The 5,000-nt window shown below is 48.1% G+C and overlaps 1 protein-coding gene across 4 annotated transcripts in view; it reads right to left on the bottom strand.

The window, feature by feature from the left end:
- Positions 1–5,000, bottom strand: part of hipk2 (homeodomain interacting protein kinase 2) — an 85,279-nt gene that overhangs the window by 46,966 nt on the left and 33,313 nt on the right. The gene's annotated exons all lie outside the window — the stretch shown is intronic.

Raw genomic sequence — 5,000 nt, 5'->3', positions numbered from 1 at the left:
CTCAGATCTCCGGAGTATTCTTTCCTGGATGCCCTGAACAGGATATGTGATTGTGGGTGTGTGGTCTCTACAGGGACGGGCCTGCTGACTGATTCTAAGGGGACTAAAAGGGTTATCAGACGGATGCTGTGTATAGCTGTCTAGAAGAGGAAATACTTACATGGAACCTATCAGGCGCAAGAGTCTGCAATCAGCAAAAAGAACTATCCCCCATCATCACTGGTGGTTATGGTTATGAAGTTACTATTTCAAAGGCAAGTGCAAACCTATACAAACACTGCATACATTGCAATATCTACATACTCATATACACATACTTTCATATAATATGAACATTTGAGGTGTACATGAACAGTATATGAGTTTTTCCCTGGTTATTCACACATTCCCTGCCCAGACAGCTCTATAGGTTTTAACAGATGTCTGTTTCGGGGGAAAAACTCATAATGTGGCCCACAAGGGAGGTTTGTCTGATTGTTTTTGTCCACACAAAAACATGTCTGTGCGCTAGGCCTTTGGCTGCCCATTGAGGCTCAGTGGGAAAAGAACCTCTGAGAGACCTTATCAACTGACCTCAACTGACAAATGAGAAACATTTCTACTTCCACAACCCCCCACAAACACACACACAGACACACACACATCTACACACATTCTATCTATTAACCCCCCCCCCACCCCACCCCACCCCCCACCGATTTTAATTATTAACCAGGACTCGATTATTTTTTTCCAAACAAATTGTGCCCGGGGGCCGTGGTGGCGGCAGCAGCAGCAGCAGTGCTGAAATGCGATCCTGGCGGCCTGCGCTCCCTCCCTGTGAAGGTCTTAAGAACACCGGTGGCCTGCGCTTCCTCCCTGTGAAGGTCTTAAGAACACCGAGGCCTGTGCTCCCTCCCTGTGAAGGTCTTAAGAACACCGGTGGCCAAATCTGCTCCGACAGCCATGCAGCGCTGGGCAAACCGCCTGAACGTGTGGCGCCTTTAGAGGGGAAGGTTCCAGAAGGCTTCGCATGATGAAAGAAACAGAGGCGAGATGACCCCTATCACTACAGCTGGCCGGAGAGTTAGATAGCATCACACTATTGCACTAGAAAATACTGAAATGGCTTGCCCATCACTAACTAAGAACACTAGAGAATTTGACATAAATATACACAAAATGTCCCTATTACACTATCACACAACAACTTTTTTATTTGAGTAAGTCCAACAGTGTGAAAGCTAATGGTTTTCGTAGTGGAACGTTTGAAAGCTGAAAACACAATACTTGTACCAGATGTCCTTTCTGTAATGGTATGCGCTAGTCACACATTAGCAGCTCTTAGTGTCCATGCAAAAGAGGAGAGGAGAGAGGCAGGCATACCTTCAGAAGGCTCCAAACACTTCCCAAAGGGACTCTCTGTAATGGTATGCGCTAGTCACACATTAGCAGATGCAAAAGAGGAGAGTAGAGAGGCAGGCATACCTTCAGAAGGCTTCACACACACTTCCCAAAGGGACTGTCTGAATGGGGGAGTACTCAGACGTCGTGGCACGGAGAGGATCAAAGGCCAAGGGCCGGGCCAGGGGGGGATGGCCTATACAGACACAACTGAGTGGACACTCAGCATGCCTTTCATTTAAAGAGTGTGTGTGTGTGTGTGTGTGTGTGTGTGTGTGTGTGTGTGTGTGTGTGTGTGTGTGTGTGTGTGTGTGTGTGTGGTGTGTGTGTGTGTGTGTGTGTCTGTGTGTGTGTCTGTGTGTGTGTGTGAGGGGGAGGGAAGAATGTTCCGGAAGCTCATTCCATAATCTGGGGGATGCTGATGAGAACACGCACTGGGAGGAAATGAAACTCCACTTAGCTGACACGACTAATCCCGCCCGTATCCATGACGACTGAGGAGGAGGGTAGGAATGGTTGGGCTGCCGGGCCCACCACCTCTTCAGATGCAAGTCGCTCATCTGGAGTCTGGAGATGGGCTATGCAATCACAGCACTGTGTGAGGTGTGTGTGTGTGTGTGTGTGTGTGTGTGTGTGTGTGTGTGTGTGTGTGTGCATGTGCATTACTGTGTTGTGTCAGTGGATGGATGCATGAATGTCAGTGTTTATGAACGGTGCGAGTGAGTGAGTGAGTGAGTGAGTGAGTGAGTGAGTGAGTGAGTGTTGTTCTAACGGGTTCTGAGGGTGTTCTGCATATGCAGGGGTGCTGAGGTCTTTAGGAACCTGATGAATAATGCAAGACTTCATATGCATTCACTGGGAGGGTATTCTAAGGCGGCCTCAGGTCTTTATGCTGTGGTCACTGGGCTTTATGGGAGTCCTGAAGGGGCTTTAGCATACCCACCCACCCTACCCACACACACACACACATACACACATACATGGAAAACACACACACACAAACACATAGATACACCCAAACACACACCCTCACACAATATTGTCTGTCATAGGCTGGCAGGGAGAGCCAGTATTGGTGTAAATCAGGTTACCTCACACACACATTAGCATTAACCTCACACACACACACACACATTAGCATTAACCTCACACATATACACACACACACATTAGCGTTAACCTCACACACATACACACACACACATACACACACACATTGGTTTTAGCCTCACACACACATTAGCAATTTTCTCCCAATTGAGGAAACAAAAGGCATTACTCGCTTGCCTCTAAACTGCCTCTAAACCCATGCAAAGCGCTATGGCTGCCTGCAAACCAGACACACACCGTGACAGAGAGAAGGAAGGAACGAGAAAGAGATGAAGAGATATTTAAGTACAGAAAGAGAGGAGAGAGGAGAGGAGGAGAGAGGAGAGGAGAGGAGAGGAGCTGAGAGGAGAGGAGAGGAGAGGAGATGAGAGGAGAAGAGGAGAGGAGATGAGAGGAGAGGAGAGGAGAGGAGATGAGAGGAGGAGAGGAGAGGAGATGAGAGGAGAGGAGAGGAGAGGAGAGGAGCTGAGATGAGAGGAGAGGAGAGGAGCTGAGAGGAGAGGAGATGAGAGGAGATGAGAGGAGAGGAGAGGAGATGAGAGGAGAGGAGGAGAGGAGATGAGAGGAGAGGAGAGCAGGGGAGGAGAGGAGGGGAGAGGAGAGGAGCTGAGAGGAGAGGAACGGGAGGGGAGAGGAGAGGAGAGGAGCTGAGAGGAGAGGAGGAGAGGAGATGAGAGGAGAGGAGAGGAGATGAGAGGAGAGGAGGAGAGGAGATGAGAGGAGATGAGAGGAGATGAGAGCAGGGGAGGAGAGCAGGGGAGGAGAGGAGCTGAGAGGAGAGGAACGGGAGGGGAGAGGAGAGGAGAGGAGAGGAGCTGAGAGGAGAGGGGAGAGGAGGAAAGAGGAGAGGGGAGGAGAGGGGAGGAGGGTAGAAGAGGGGAGAGAGGACGCTACTAGTCGTTGTGTTTCAAATCTACAGGAAGCACACTGGTGATCCCATATGTTCTAATCTAGGTCTTCACTGCCTTCTTCATAACTCAAAATAACACACTCAACAAAAGGAAAAGAGACATACTGTAGCTTCCCGAGCAGACCACATACAAACCCAATGCACAGCATATTGCCAAGGGACGGCTTCTATCGTTGTCTATCTGGTAAATGGCTGCATTGTCTCGAGTGCTTATCTATCCAGTTGAGAATAGAGGCAAAGTGCTTTAGGTTTCCTGGCTTGTGTCTATCTGCTGATGGGTCTCCTACACGAGGCACTACTGCGTCTCCGCTGGGAGAGGCCAGCGAGGTGCTTCTGTCTTCTGTTTCCAGGCAAGGACACTTTAGTACACACACACATTTGGCCTGACCGTTTCTCTTATGGATGGAGAACAAAACACTACAGACAACAGACAGATACGCTGCATTGCAACTGCATCTAGCTGCTGTGAACGTGGAGGCCATCTTGGTTGGCAAGGCGGTCAGTGCCAATCATAAAATGATTATGATGCCTTCAAGTACGCTTCTTGAAGATGGTTTGATATTATTTTATCCAGCAAATACACTCAAAGCACATATAATGCGAAGTTGAGGAGTACAAAAAGTAAAATAGTCAGGAAACTGACAGACTTTTAAAGTCCTCCCGTCAGGATGATGAGAAATAAAATTGTAATGCTGTGTGAAATTTGGTTACAGACTGCACATCAGATCTCTGCAACCAGTGGAATGCTCAGCCATGACAGGCACATCTGCATGCCCAGGAAGCAGAAGGGAGGGATAGAGAACACCAGACCTAAAAAGAGAAAGTGAATATCATGGTGATCAGATCATGAGAGAGAAACAAATAGGGAGAAACCTGGGAAAGTTATTGGAAAAGAGAGAGAGAGAGTGAAAGAGAAAGCAGTGAAAGAGAAAAGAGAGAGAGTGAAAGAGAAAGCAGTGAAAGAGAAAAGAGAGAGAGTGAAAGAGAAAGCAGTGAAAGAGAAAAGAGAGAGAGTGAAAGAGAAAGCAGGGATGGAGGAAAGAGAGAGAGAGTGAAAGAGAAAGCAGTGAAAGAGAAAAGAGAGAGAGTGAAAGAGAAAGCAGGGATGGAGGAAATGAGAAAGAGAAAGAGAAAGAGAATATTGATACTAAAACAAACTGGGGACTGAAATCTGGGAAACGTTTTTGGACTGTGCACACACAAGAGGACAATGTCCAGTCCCCCCACGGCCCTGGACTCTAGACTTCTACCTGGAGGAGCCATAGTGATGACGAGCTGGTGTGTTCCAGAGAGCTGATCAGATCGCACACCTTACAGAGACGTGAACTGCGCTTTTTAAACCTGCAGGGAAGCACAGATCCCAAACACAGTGTGTGTGCGAGACACACAGGAGAACCACATGCTTCTTACCACATGGCCATCTCACAGATGTAAAAGACGGAGCCCATTTCCTCTGTACTATTAATGCCCCAGATATCAGAGACTTTGGCTCCATCCAATTAAAATGTGAGACGGACAAGCCTCCTCAAAAGAGGACCAGCACACAAGGGACCTGCCAGCCCTATTGAGTTTGTCAATGCCGCAAAGAAGACATGAC

This window comes from Alosa pseudoharengus, unplaced genomic scaffold (assembly GCF_046254945.1).
Source record: "Alosa pseudoharengus isolate Yale_2024_CS ecotype anadromous, Long Island Sound unplaced genomic scaffold, YU_APseudo_1.1 YU_APseudo_1.1_scf_10, whole genome shotgun sequence".
Taxonomy (NCBI): Eukaryota; Metazoa; Chordata; class Actinopteri; order Clupeiformes; family Clupeidae; genus Alosa; species Alosa pseudoharengus.
The sequence above is the reverse complement of the archived record's forward strand: the minus strand, read 5'-3'. Positions and strand labels throughout refer to the sequence as shown.